At 39.7% G+C, this 13,275-nt stretch overlaps 1 protein-coding gene across 20 annotated transcripts in view; it reads left to right on the top strand.

Annotated features, from left to right (window-relative positions):
* ZMIZ1 (zinc finger MIZ-type containing 1) overlaps positions 1-13,275 on the top strand; it is a 326,060-nt gene that overhangs the window by 238,621 nt on the left and 74,164 nt on the right. The window lies entirely within an intron of this gene.

The raw sequence follows: 13,275 nt of genomic DNA, 5'->3' as shown, positions 1-13,275 counted from the left end.
AAATTAAACTCAACAGATTTAGACGGCTTCAGCATTTGGAACTCTGCTGTTTACACCCAGCGAATACCATCAGCGTGGCTTGTTGGGGGAAGAATTACTGTTCTGCTTATTGGCTCTCCCATCAGTAAAACTGCAGCACAAAGTGAAATAGAATTTGTCTTAAACAGCATCAGCATTCAGTGTCACTGAAGTCAGTGTCACAACTTGCCATTAAAACTTGCACTGACTTCACAAACTACCTTGACTATGTTCGGGTGAGCCCATGCTAAGATCTGGCTGAAAATCCCGTAGTATCTGTTGACTTTGGATCAAATAAACACTCCATCCGGACAGAGGTGACGGGCTGAACTGGCCAACTTGAATCCTTGTTTAGGGCAACACTTGATCTTGGCTCAGAAAACAGCAGATGATGATTGTTGTGCAGATCTGTGGATCTTGGAGAGAGAGAAGTTACTGTGGAGACAGTTTCTTTTAAGAAGCCTCAGTAGTGCTGTGCTAACCAGGTGACTAGGCTGGGATGACCTAAGAGAAACAGTTGGCATGGCCCAAACACTGCCTGGAAATGGAAGTACGTAAAATTAAGGCCCAGTTAAAATTGCTCTAAGTTACCCGTGATTTCCTTAAGTTTTTCCTTAAGTTAGAACTTTATTGCAGCTGTGTTGGTAAATAAGGTAGTTATTGGTGGCTAAATAAAATGCAGAAAAGTAGAAGCTCTTCTCAGCTGAACAAACGTGTTTCCTCTGCGTTCTCACCTATCAGCTTAGCAGAATCTTGTTCCTCTTTTTTCTTACTATTTAAATGAAAACAGCAGTTAAACTAGAGTAGAACATAAGAGCAAAAGTTTGTTTTAAGTGAACTTCCATCAGAAGAACTCAATCAGTGACACATCAGTTTGATTTTAAGCTATCGGGAGACTATTACCAAAGGCTCAATTTTGAAATTAGGATGAAATTTTTGATTAAATAAATAAATAAATAAAAGTACCTTACTTCTTTCTGGAGAACCCATCAGAAAATCTTTGGGGAAATTTCACAAGGAAGCCTTCTGAATGGGCAAGGTATAGTTTTGTAGTAGCAATTGAAAATATTGATCATGATAGAGGTTTAAAACTTAGTCTTAAGCATCCAACTTTGCTTAGATTTGTGGTAGAATGAGCATAAACATCAAATCTCTGTGTGTTGGGGTCTCAGTAATTCTGACAGTAATGTTGCTGTGTTCATACTTCAGAGAAACCCTTATTTGTGTTGCTTGTGCAGATGTTTAGTCCTGGAGCCCTTGTGCTGGATGTACTGTTGGCACCCGAGAAAGGAGGGTCCCCCTGTGACACAGAAAAGCTGTTGGTTACAATTAAAAAAAAAATACAGACGTTCAAACTAACAGTGAGAAAATTATTAATAGCGGGTACTTTGGGCTCAGTTAATACAATAATTTATAACAGGTGCAGTTTTAATTACAGTGTGATAGTTTAGAGAGAAGGGTCTAGTAAGGTAGGCCTTCTGTTGTCATAAAAGTTAGTATAGCCATTAGACTAGCAGTTTGCTGAATCCACCTAAACTCCCAGCCCACACCTCCAAAATGCCAGCAATTACTCAGCCAAGTGAGTCGTGTTTTTCTGTGTCCCAAGATAAGCTTCTGACACAGAAGTCCCCATGCTAGCTTCAGCTGTCATTGGGGCTGTGATGATGCAAGACTGCTTGGCTGCTGTTGTCGTACTTCCTCATAATCAAGAGTATTAGTGATCAGCAGCAGCAAGAAATCTTAGTAGTGGGCAGCCAACAGGAAACTGTCACTCTATGGGATTTTACAATTGTAATGTCGCTTTTCTCTCATGGCAAAAGACAGAATTATATTTAACACCAAGAGTAAAAGCTAGCTAGGAAAACCGAAACAACAAAAACCTTATCATGTGGAACATTGCTAAAATGAAGTGATGTTCCAGAGATCTCAGTGAAGAAGCTCTCTGCTTTTGTTCCTCTCAACTTAAGAGGAGAGACTACCACAGAAAATAACTTCCTCTGAGGCTTTGCAGAGCACAGAGGAAGTCACTGTCACAGGCCCCCATGAGACCACCTGTTGGCAGGCAACAGCAAGGCTTCCCCCAGTGCTGCTCAGCCATCGCTGACCACAGAGCAGTTCAGAGGGGTTCAGGCTGGAGCTGGGGGACCTGAGCTGGGTACCAGAAGGGAGCAGAACCACACAGATGGCTGAGCAGGCTAAGTGGATGGTCTGTACCTTGCAGGGTACAGCACATAATGCAGCATAGACATATCCTCAAGGTTTAAAAAATGATGCTGCAACAACCTTCCCCACTGCCAATCCTCTGAATTTTCTAGGTGGTTTGCCTGGTTTTGCTTTTCCAGAATAGATCAGAAAGGGCTGTGATGAAACACTAGTATCAGTACAGTGAAACATCTATTTTACTGTGGTGTGGAGCTACTGGTTTGTTGTTTCCAGTGACCAGAGCAAGCGGTTCCTTATAAAAATAGAGAAAAGTTAATGCATTGGAAAAGTACATTGAATTAATCTCTCGACTCTTGTAGCAGCAGGATAGGGACAGAAATTCCACCTGGTATACCTGCTCACAAAATGCTTTAGCAAAAGGGTGTTTAGGTGTATAAAATACTACTTCAGGGATTAACTTGCTAGTGTTGTGTGAATTTACTAGAAAGCTCAGCACTCCACCCCTCCCCTTCCACTAGTTTCTCCTAGGCACAAAATGCACCTTTAGAGAAACAGGGTTGTTCTCCAAAACAGTGTCACAAAGGTAAATTTTAGGACACATTAGGTTAGTGCCAAGCTTGATAACGGGGGCAAGAAAATGGAGATGATCTCTGCCATCTGACTGATGGTTGCCCCTCTCTGCAGGCCAGGAAAGCATCCATGGGTCTGGCTGGAAGGCCTCTAGGGACAAATAATTGCTCCCAAATCATCTTGCTCAGTATCAGAACAATTTGAAATGCCCCCCCAAAAACATTTAAATGGAAATTTAAAAGGTTGAGCTGGCCTTCAAAATAGAATGTATGTTTCAATAATTATCAGAAGTTACACAAATGCAGAATGAAACAAAGCAGTAATAGCTTTTAAGGCATGGAGAAGAGTGTGTATCCATTCATCATCAATGAGAGAGCAGCCAGCCAGTCTGGCACGTACATAGGCTGTTTCCCTGACAGTTCAGTACAGAGACAAGAGAAGCTCAGAATGAACACAGACCAGTTATTTTCTGAATTTTTAATTGGAAGTTCGCTTAAGGATTTTCTCTCTAAGATCAAGACAAGACATAGAATGAGTGACCTTGGGACAGTAATCACTAAAGCAGTGTGGAAGGCTGCCACTCAACCTACCCATAATAGGTATCTAGCTGTTGACCTGGATCATTCTCAAATGTCCCGCATCCTCTGGAGTGTTACTAGTCCTGATTCTGAGCTTGCTGGGGCTCATTCTGTTGACAGTAATCCAATGCACCCAGTGCCAGTTTTATCTATCCCAGAAGAAAAGGTAATTTTTTTCTCAGTTGTCTTTATTGGTACCAATAACATGTTCAGACACCCAGCTAAGCTCCTAACTCTTGTTCTTTATTGTAACTGAAGTACAGCTCTCATCAGTTTGATGAAGAACCTTTTATGTTCATTTATCAACTTATAATTCCTCTAACTGAATTTGCTTGTTAACAGTTGGTGTTTTCTGTACCTCCTGAGTTCCTCTTAAATCCCTTCAGTTTCAGAGGAGAGGCAAACTGGACTCTTGCTGTGTTAAAATCCTGGAAGCAGACAAAAACACACAATTGTTGGTAAATGTGAGCTCGTTAGAATTATATTTGAGTATAATGTTGTAATACCTGGATGGGTTCTTTTTTTTTTTTTTTTTTTTTTTTGCATGCTTGTTATTAAAAATACTTGTACTGGATTTTTAAAATGTGACCTACCTTATAAATGAAGCTGGTAGAGAGAGGTTTAGTGGAAGCAGAACTAGGACAACCTGGAATGCTCGTAAAAATCACTCACTTACATGTTCTTGGGTATCTTTTATTACTAAAGTCCAGAAGGATAACGAAGACTGCTCATAGAAGATTGTCATATGCCTCTGTTCTCAATGCACAGCTCTACTCCTTACTTACCTCTTTGCTTTAGTAGTTTAATACATTCAGCAGTTTATTAACAAGAAATTACATTGCTAAGTAGTAGGAAAAGAAAAAAAAATTCCTGTTCTACATAAACTCCTGTTTATCTATATTCTGTTAACATCTAAGAAGGACGTTAACAGTACCGTTACTTTTACTGTCTTATGTACTGATGCTATCCAACTGTTTAACAAAGTTGAGTATTTCAAGTATTGCCCTAACATGGAGGCTTTTGGAGGAGCCTGTCATGATTTACTTATGCATACAGATTGCAGTGGCTTATGTAGCCTTGATCCTGCTTGATCTGCCAGCAGTATTTGCTTCTATTGATCACAGGCTGTTATTTGACTGCCTTGAGCAGCTTGTAGGTCTCCGTGCTTCTCTTAGCAAGGTCTGCTACTGATATTTCTTAACATTCTCATTTTGTTGCTGTCGATAGACTTAACTCCAGCCTTGCTGCTCAGACAGCAGATGTGACAGAGGTTGTATCATACTCTTTGTTGTTTTTTGATATGTTTGGTAATACCTTAGTGAACTTTGCAGCTGCAACTGGGGCTCCATCCAAGTTTGGCTGTTGGCACTGATTCATAATGCACGTTTGGCAGCTGTCATGTTTGGTTGTAAGTGTGTAAAAGTTCTTCCCATCCTAGGTGCAGTAACATCTATTGTTTTTTTCCTAATGACATGTTTTTGGAACTAAGCATCAATTCTTCATGTTTGCACTTACCTTTGCATCCACGTGCGCCCTTACTGCTTTTCCAGTAATAGGGCAAATGAGAGGTTAGAAACTTCTCAGTTGCGTTGTCTTCCTTAAGATGGACAGGCATTGTAAGATTGTCCTATTAAATGGCTATGAATGCTTTCTAACTATTCCTCAGAGTGAAAACTGTAGTTTTTTTAGTTGACTGATTTGCCTGAAAAGTTCCTTGAGGACACTATCCAAAGTAATTTGTGGATGTCAAGAAATACGTGTTGTTAGAGAGAAATTGCATTGGAATCAAGTTAAAAACAGAAACAGTCACGTGCACTTTCATATGGTCTTAGTCTATTAGGAATCAGATATCTTGATCATTTTCATAAATGGCTTTATTGTTCTTGCATATATCTCTTAGCTCTTAGAAAAATAGAAATATTTAAGCATTTGTGTTTCTGGTCCTAATACGAGGATGACCTTCTTTTCAACATGCAGTTAAGCTTCTGTCTGTTATTTGTGGCTCCTCATATTTTCAAAAAGAAAGGGCCCTGCAGAGTATGTTTGATCAAAGCGATGAGCTATCCAGTGAATGGATTTTTAAAGAAGTATTTGAGATGAAGAATTATGGGACTTGAAGGAATAAGTATAATATACCATCACCAACTGTTTTCACCATTTGATGTAGACACTTTTAAATTTAGTGGGACTGGGATGCTGGCTGTATGAGTCATCTGATATTCATGAAGCTTCTTTGTCTTTCTATCTACAAAAAATATCAGGGAGAGATTTATTCTCTCATCAAGAGAGTTTTGGACTTGGAAAATTAGTTGATCGTTATTACATAATAACCAAAATCTTGGATTTTGTATTTTGCAATAAGCAGCACAGGGGACACCATCTATAATTTCAGCTAAGAGTTGATTATAAGAGATAAGATAAAGGCAGTTTTGAAGTTGCATTTAAGTGCTGACTTAAAATGGTTCACTTGAAGCATTCACAAATTATGTTGCAGAGTCAAAGGTGTCCTTTGTGTTAAATGAATGTAATCTAAAATGTTATAGAGAGCTAAATGATTTATTGATGTCTTTTTCTGAGGCATTTACCTGCACCTGTAGCCAGCCCATTCCATTTATTTTGGCTCACTGACAAATTAGCAAGCTATTTGTATGTCAAATTTGGTCAGTAGTCAACTCCCTCCCCCCTTAGATATTGAACAGCTTTTAATTCAATTGTTTGCAATGGTGGCAGGTTGCTATCCAGATAGATGTCACTCAGATAAGTTCAATTTTTATCTTAAAAAAAAAAGAAAAAAGAAAAACAAACAAACAAAAAAACCCCTGATAATTTATTAGTGAATATCCTCACAGTGCTGTATAGAAGAGAGTATGCCAAAGAGCTACAAGCCTTTTCCATATACACAGGCAATATGTTCTGTAAACAACTTTTGTGTCACACTTTCCTTTCTGTTGATTGGAACGTGAAATATTAGTTTTTATGCTCTCTGGTTAAGGCCACTGTTATTCTAACGAGACACCTTTAAGAACTGGGCACTCAAAATTGCATCTCCAAGTTACAACTGCTACATCAGTATGTTGCATAAATACTCTGTGTTGCTGAAGTGTGCGTGGCCACCTGCAGTAATTCTTGAATAAGTCTGGGGGGAGGGGGTTTAGGAGAAAAGTGTGGTCTTGATCAGTGGTTTTAACTGTTGGCTCACATTGCCATCACTGTGAGCATATGCATGTAATTCTTAAGTCCAAATGCTGTAGCTGATGTTGGGGCCTGGTGTCTGTGCCCGCTGCTGGGATATGTGTGTGTCCAACTGCACTGCCTCTCACAGAGCCTCATGGCAGAAGACCTCTAAAATCTGCTGTATAGGTAGGTCTGCTGAACCTGCCCATATCATTTAATCCAGTCTTACACTCTATAAATAACAAATGGACTTTGGTAAATAAAGAGGGTTTTCGTGGCATATGAATGTGCCCAGTTCTGGCCGTCCTGCATGCCTGGTTCTTCTGGAATTCCCAGTGACTGCTGCTGGTGAAAGACCCGACTACTTTTTTCTCCTCTGAAGCAGCCCCGTGTTTGCTAGTTAACACTGCTGCCATTGTACCACTTGAAATGTTTTATGGCCTTACATCTACTTAACCTTTAATGTTTTCTGTCAACATCTATCATGACCTGGTGGCCTATAGTTAGTAAAATGTGCCCTTGCAGGCTGCCAGATACTGTAATAGAATTAGGCCTTTAAAATTATCAGACCTGTCAGAGGGGCTTATAATCCTGTAAGAGCTCTAAGTGGTTCCTTACCTCCACTTGAACACACATTTGACCTGGTTGAAGTGTTCTTTCTTGCTTGTTTTGCTTTTACTTCCTAGTAATACTTCAGAAACTGCAAAAACTAATTGATTTTCTCAATGTATGTGTAAAGAAAAATGTGGAATCTCCTCAGTTCCATCTCAGTTGTCTTTGGCTTTTTTTTTTTTTTTTTCTCTTGAACCTGTAGTGCTCTCATTAAGCTCTGCAGCTATTTCAGTGGGAACTTGTTCCCTTAAGCAAGCAGTCAGGACAGGTCGCTATGTGCATTTGTCAGTCAGTGGGCACCATGCAATGACATGAGCTAGAAGGGAATGTCAGTCCTCTTTGCGAGGGCTTTGTAGTCAGTTCAGTGCTCACAGAAGGTGCTGCTCTGACAACCTTGGAAACTGCAGAGCAAGGTCTGCAAGGATGGTAACACTGTGCAGGTACCTGCTTTTACCACTTCTGTAGCTTGTCCTGAGCAACTGAAGATAGCACTAGAGATAGTTTACCTTTTGCTGGTCAGTTCTCAGATGGAATGCTGAAAGGAGTTGTAGTACCTCCACGGTCTCCCTGTGACTATAACATGGTGCCCTGTGGTCATTAATACCATCAGAAATTCTGTAGCATTCATTAATCGAGAGAAATTATACATGTCATAGCCAAAAGAAACTGAAAAGTGCTGGAGAAGCAATTCAAACAATTTTGTATGCAGCCCATAGTGGAGTTTGGCAAGTCCCCTTATCTGAGTCTGCATGCTAAGTCCCTGCTCAGGGCAGTCTCTGGTCTCTGTGAAGCTGCTGCATCTGATCTATTCACTTCCAATTATTGCAAGTTGTTAATACTGCTTTATTTGCTTAAAAGGTAATTCAACTTTGGCTTCTGAAGTAGTGCTGACTCAGTCTTTAAACATCATCAGGGTGACTCAAGGTAAGGGAAGAGAATAAAGCTAATGAAATGCTGCTGTTGAAAGTATTTCGTTCGAGTCCTTACCACGTAACTGATAGAGGGAAATGCACTGCAGCTATTTCATTTACAAGGAAAAGACCTATTACAGAGATTTTTACACTTCTGTTGTTCTCATATAGCACAATCAAGCAATGTAAGAGCAAAATAAAATGTGGTCTCTGCTATTAAAGTGAAAAGAAGTAATCCCACCCCTCACAGGCACACAAAAAATGTTTGGGTTGTTTGAGGTAACATTAATTGGGAGGGATGCTGGAACAAATTGGCATCTTAGCAAGGAGAACACATAGACAAATTGCCATCCTGCAGAAAGAGTAACTACTGTGTCCATTTTGACAGCTTCCAAAAGCAGTTACACTCAATACTGATCTGGAATGCTCCAAAATCCTAAACCTCTAAAAGTTATAGTTGTTTCCCTTTTATTTGGTATACAAATCCCAAGAATATCCTAGGGCCCTCCTGGCAAGGAGCAAGAAGGGACAGAGATAAGACTGTGAAATCAGTCATTGGGCAGCCCTGGAGATTGTCACGAGATGGGCCGTCCCTTGTGATCCAAGAGCTTGAGTATATTGATGGGTAATATTTTTACTTCCTGACAGTCTAGTGAATGATCTCATCAGCTGTTGCTAGCAGATGCAAAAGTGATGAGCTTGTGGTAGCAAGCTAGACATTACACTGTTTTCTGTGCTTGTCTTGGGAACGAGTGACAGACATGTCATTGACAGTTTTCTTTTTGAATAAAATTGTCCGCAGTACTTTGGAAGGGTTCGAAGTGGAGCAGAATTAATAGCTAGGCTGAGAGAGAGGGCTCTGCCTAAGCAGCAGCTTCCCATTGGGGAAAGTTTAGGATGCTTTCTTGCTCCAAGGAAACAATGTTTTGAAGGCTGTATTGCTGTGTTAAGAGGAAGTACCTCAACTGTTATAATTGTAGTCTCATGCAAAGATATGAAAGAAGCTTGAAAAAAAAATGGGGAACAATGGACATCTCTTTCCAGTACTCACTGTTGTTGATTTACTCAGAGCACAAGGTACTCAGATACCTACTCTTTAATAAGTTTTTATTTTTCTGCGAGGAAAGAATAGTTTCTGCAATCAGACAGGCAGCTTTCCACAGTACCAGATTGATCAGTCCTGATTCGCTGCTGTGTTCTTAGTGTCAAATCACATAAAGCTGATGCAGATCATTGGAAAATGGGCCCTCTGTCAGTGCTTAGATTGTTTCACCCTCTGTGTTGATTCCCAGTTGTAGTGGCTTCTGTTACTGGTATGTTTTAATGTGAGCTTTCTACTTCTCAACTACAAATGTCTGTCCTTTAGCAGGAGCACATTTGCCCAACCCATGAGAACACTCACTTTGCCTACGTCATCCCAGATAACAGGGTGGTGGGTACTTTACTTGAAATATGCATTTGGTTTTCCAGCCATTTAATCAATTTGAGGATGTACGAATTATAAAAGGTGTCAGAATGGCCCAAAGCACATTGAAATGAGAGAAGAAAGAAACCTGATCATGGAGTAATACTGCATGCGAGTTGAACAGTGTCTGATCTTAGTGTTGTCCCAAATAGTAGCCTGTGTATTTCCTCTGCAGCTTCATTCTGCCTACTTTCAGTGCTGTTTAGCACATGATGGCACTTCTCCCTAACACTGCCTCACTTCTTGCTTCTGTGCATGCGTTTGTACTGTAGCCTGACTGTCTGTCTTAGTGCAGTATGAAAGTTTGTCTTACTGTGAAAGTATTATTATTCTTTGCCTTTACACTGAAATGTCTCTATATTTGTTGATCTTCACAAAGCATATCGAAGGGTTGCTAATTTTTCAAAAATCTCACTTTAAAAAGCTCTTGTTACCTTAAACTGAAGGATAATTGTGGATCTCAGTTTTCTATCAGTGGAATGACCATAAGCCACCGTTCTAATTTGTGCCATTTCAAGATGATGTACACTTTCACACACAGTATTTGGTATTTTTTTCTAAGTCATCTTCAGAGACTTTAGATTGTTAGCAGACTAAGGCATTTTTGAAAATTTTTACCAGTTGTCACCATCTAAAACTAGACCCTACAGTTCAGTTTTCCCATATGTATTTTCATTGTTTGCCTAATCTGTTTTGAGATCAGTTTTGCATGAATTGAGTACCCTAGGGGGAAGAATCTGAGTGGTTCTCTCCAGAAGCTTCTGCTGCAGATTTCATTGATGATTAAGATATTTCTAGCCTGTCCTTAACTCCCCTTTTTCGTCCTAATTACACTATAGATTGAAGATTGTGTAGTAATATCCAGATATACCGGTATTGACTCAAACAGCAAAATAACCCATAATCAGATTTCCTCCAGTGATGGTAGTTTCTCTCTGGAAAGCTGGAAGGTAGCTCTGCCTTTGGAAGAGAGAGAAGGACTGTGTTGTGATTTGACAGTGCTGTTAAGATGGGAAAAGAGAAAAAGGAGTAGAAGGATTACCGAACCAAGCATCCTTTGGTAATAATGGAATTGATAAATTTTAAAATTTTAATTAAACTTTGGCTGCTATAGTTTAGCAATCAGTCTGCTTACCTCATACAACCCCTTTACATTTTCCAACAGAGCTGCCTACCCTTCCATTTTCATAAGCTGAGCTCTGAAAATTCACCTGTCCTCCACTGAACTTAAGTGTCGTGTGATGTGAGAGGTCTGCACCTTTTGGAGACAGTGTTATTCGGTTTTAGGGATCTCTGTGAAACCTGGAAAAAAGGTATTAAGATACAAGGACAAGGAATTTTCAGCAGTGTGAAAGAGATCACCTGAAGTGTGATCTTAGACATAAAACTTGTGTGAGCATGGAAATGTTAAGGGCTGTGGTTATTTACAACTCTCAGTACAGACAAAAGTGCTAAGGTATGTGTAGCTCTACAGCAAAAGTGTCCTTTTGCTGATACAGCTTGTTTCACTCAAGGTATTAGTATAAGCTATAAACTAGCAAAATCGCTTTTCTTTGCTGATACAAACTGTATTTGCAATAGGCAAGTATATCAAACTTTTCAAGGGTGATTGTGCTGGCAGAATATCTCCTGAAGTGGTCTCAAGGAATGGCAAATTTAAGAAACATGCCCTGGGCAGGATCTTTTACTCTGTATTTATCTCATACTGCATATTCAAACATATATCGTTCCTTAAGTTAGTCAGTGTAGGGAGTTTGAAAACGTACTGATAGTCTGTGGTTAGCTGAGGTGCATGTTCTAGCACATTTATTTTCAGAGACTCTCCGATGGGTATTTTTCAGTAAATCCCTACAAACTCTCCTCCTCCCCATAGCATCATTTTTCTTTTAGTTTTGGCATCCATGAATGCCAGTAAACAAACTTAATCTGCAAATTCTGTAGGGAAAAAAGGCTGGCATTTAAAGGTTGTCGAGCAACTGAGCTGCAGCAGGATGTCATACATCTATGAGATTCTCCTTGGCATTATGGAATTGCATAAATAATCTTCACTCTTCAGGAGTCATTTTTGGGATCAGACTGATTAAAACCTATATGCAATTTGGAAGTCTCAGTCCAGAAGGACTTTTATTTTGAGTTTCTGATTCAGACAACCATCAAAGAAATGATGGACCTAATTTAAATGGGTTTCATCTTTTATATTCTTCACTGAATTTTGGTTGCCCCAAACCATTGACCAAATGGCATATAAAGCACTTTTGCTATTTCAGCAACCTCAGCTTTGTTTGATTTTTGTGTGATAATTTCCTGAAGAAGTGGTTTAGCCTGGTTTCACTGTAAAACTACTCAACTCTTGCTGAGTAGAAACTGTTTTTTGTATATTCCCAAGGCTGCTTGGTGTTTTTTGCTCTTCCATGCGGCGACTTACCCTTTGGAAAGAAACTGGGACTTGCCAGAGCTAGGAATAGTTCCAACTTGAGCAACTTTTGTCTAAACCACATCTGTGAGCCTTTTGTAAATGAATTAAAATACAGTCATGCCTCTCACGCCAAAATTGATGTGATCCATTTTTCCAGCTAAATAGTCTTTAACTGTATTTGGAAGATTTGTTCAAAGATAAATATTGCTGCTGGTCATCTTCTTCCAGTGTTACTTTTCCTCTCAGGAAATCTGATTGTTCTTTTTTTTCTACTTAACTTTAAGTTTTGACAGATACCCGGCATTTGGATCAAATGACAATAATGTGGGACAGCTTTTCTCCATGTGCTGGCAGTTTAAGCATAATAACTCATTCTAGCACTTGGTAGTCTCTTGTCTGGAATGTCATGTTTAGCCTTTTTAAATACCTTGTTAATCCACCAGTGATGTTCTATTGATGTTACAGTTCAGTGAATCTAAAATGAGAAATAAAATGAGAAATTAGTGGTAGACCAACCCGTTGCTCAAGGCAGGGCTAGAATTCATCCTAGCATGGAGACAATTTGCCAAGCAGCTTACTTTTTCTACCTGAGGAAGCCTGTGCTGAACTCAGAACCAGATTACTTGTCAGCTCTCATTCCTGCACAGTGTGCGCTTGCAGGCAGGAGCTACGGCTTCTGCCAAGTGACTTTGGTTATTTTGCTGTAGGTACATTTCTCTGTTGAATCTCATTCTCATCTTCTTTCTGGTTGCTTGAAATAGCAATTTAGTATAAAAACAATCAAATCAATAATTTGTGTTTTGTTTCTTAATAATTAGAGAATTTGGCTGTTTCATAAACCAGGTTATCTAATTTCTCTTAATGACTATGAAAAGTTTCCATGTCCTTGAAATAGAAAAGGTGTAAGAATGTAAGTTCAGATAAAATCCTAAGGCTGTAGTCTTACAGAAAGCCCAGGGCAAGTGAAACGCACTCCAGCCTGGGACTTGCTGTGTGCATATTTTGACTCTGCTGGTTCCAAGTCACCCAGTGCCATCGGTTCTGATCCCCATGCATAGTTTCACTGAAATTACTCTTTCTCCCTCAGAAGATAATGTTTTTTCTCTTTGCAAAAGGATTGGGTGTGTCAGTAGGAAAGGAAGAAATCACACAGTCTGTTTGTGCTGTTTAACTTGAGGTGCTGCTAGTAATCCAGTTCCAAAATAAAGGCAGCTGAATAAACAGCTGGTATGACCAAACCCCCATAGGCAGGATAGCTGACATCCATGAACATGAGAATAACAACATGCCAGTACACAGTGCCCTGTGAGCCTGCCTGCACTCAGGAGCATTGGTGAGGAAGAGCTCCCCAAGCTACAGAAGGTAATA

The sequence above is a fragment of the Gallus gallus genome, chromosome 6, assembly GCF_016699485.2.
Source record: "Gallus gallus isolate bGalGal1 chromosome 6, bGalGal1.mat.broiler.GRCg7b, whole genome shotgun sequence".
In the NCBI taxonomy this organism is placed as follows: domain Eukaryota; kingdom Metazoa; phylum Chordata; class Aves; order Galliformes; family Phasianidae; genus Gallus; species Gallus gallus.
Note: the sequence above shows the minus strand (reverse complement) of the source record. Positions and strands in the feature narration are given on the sequence as shown.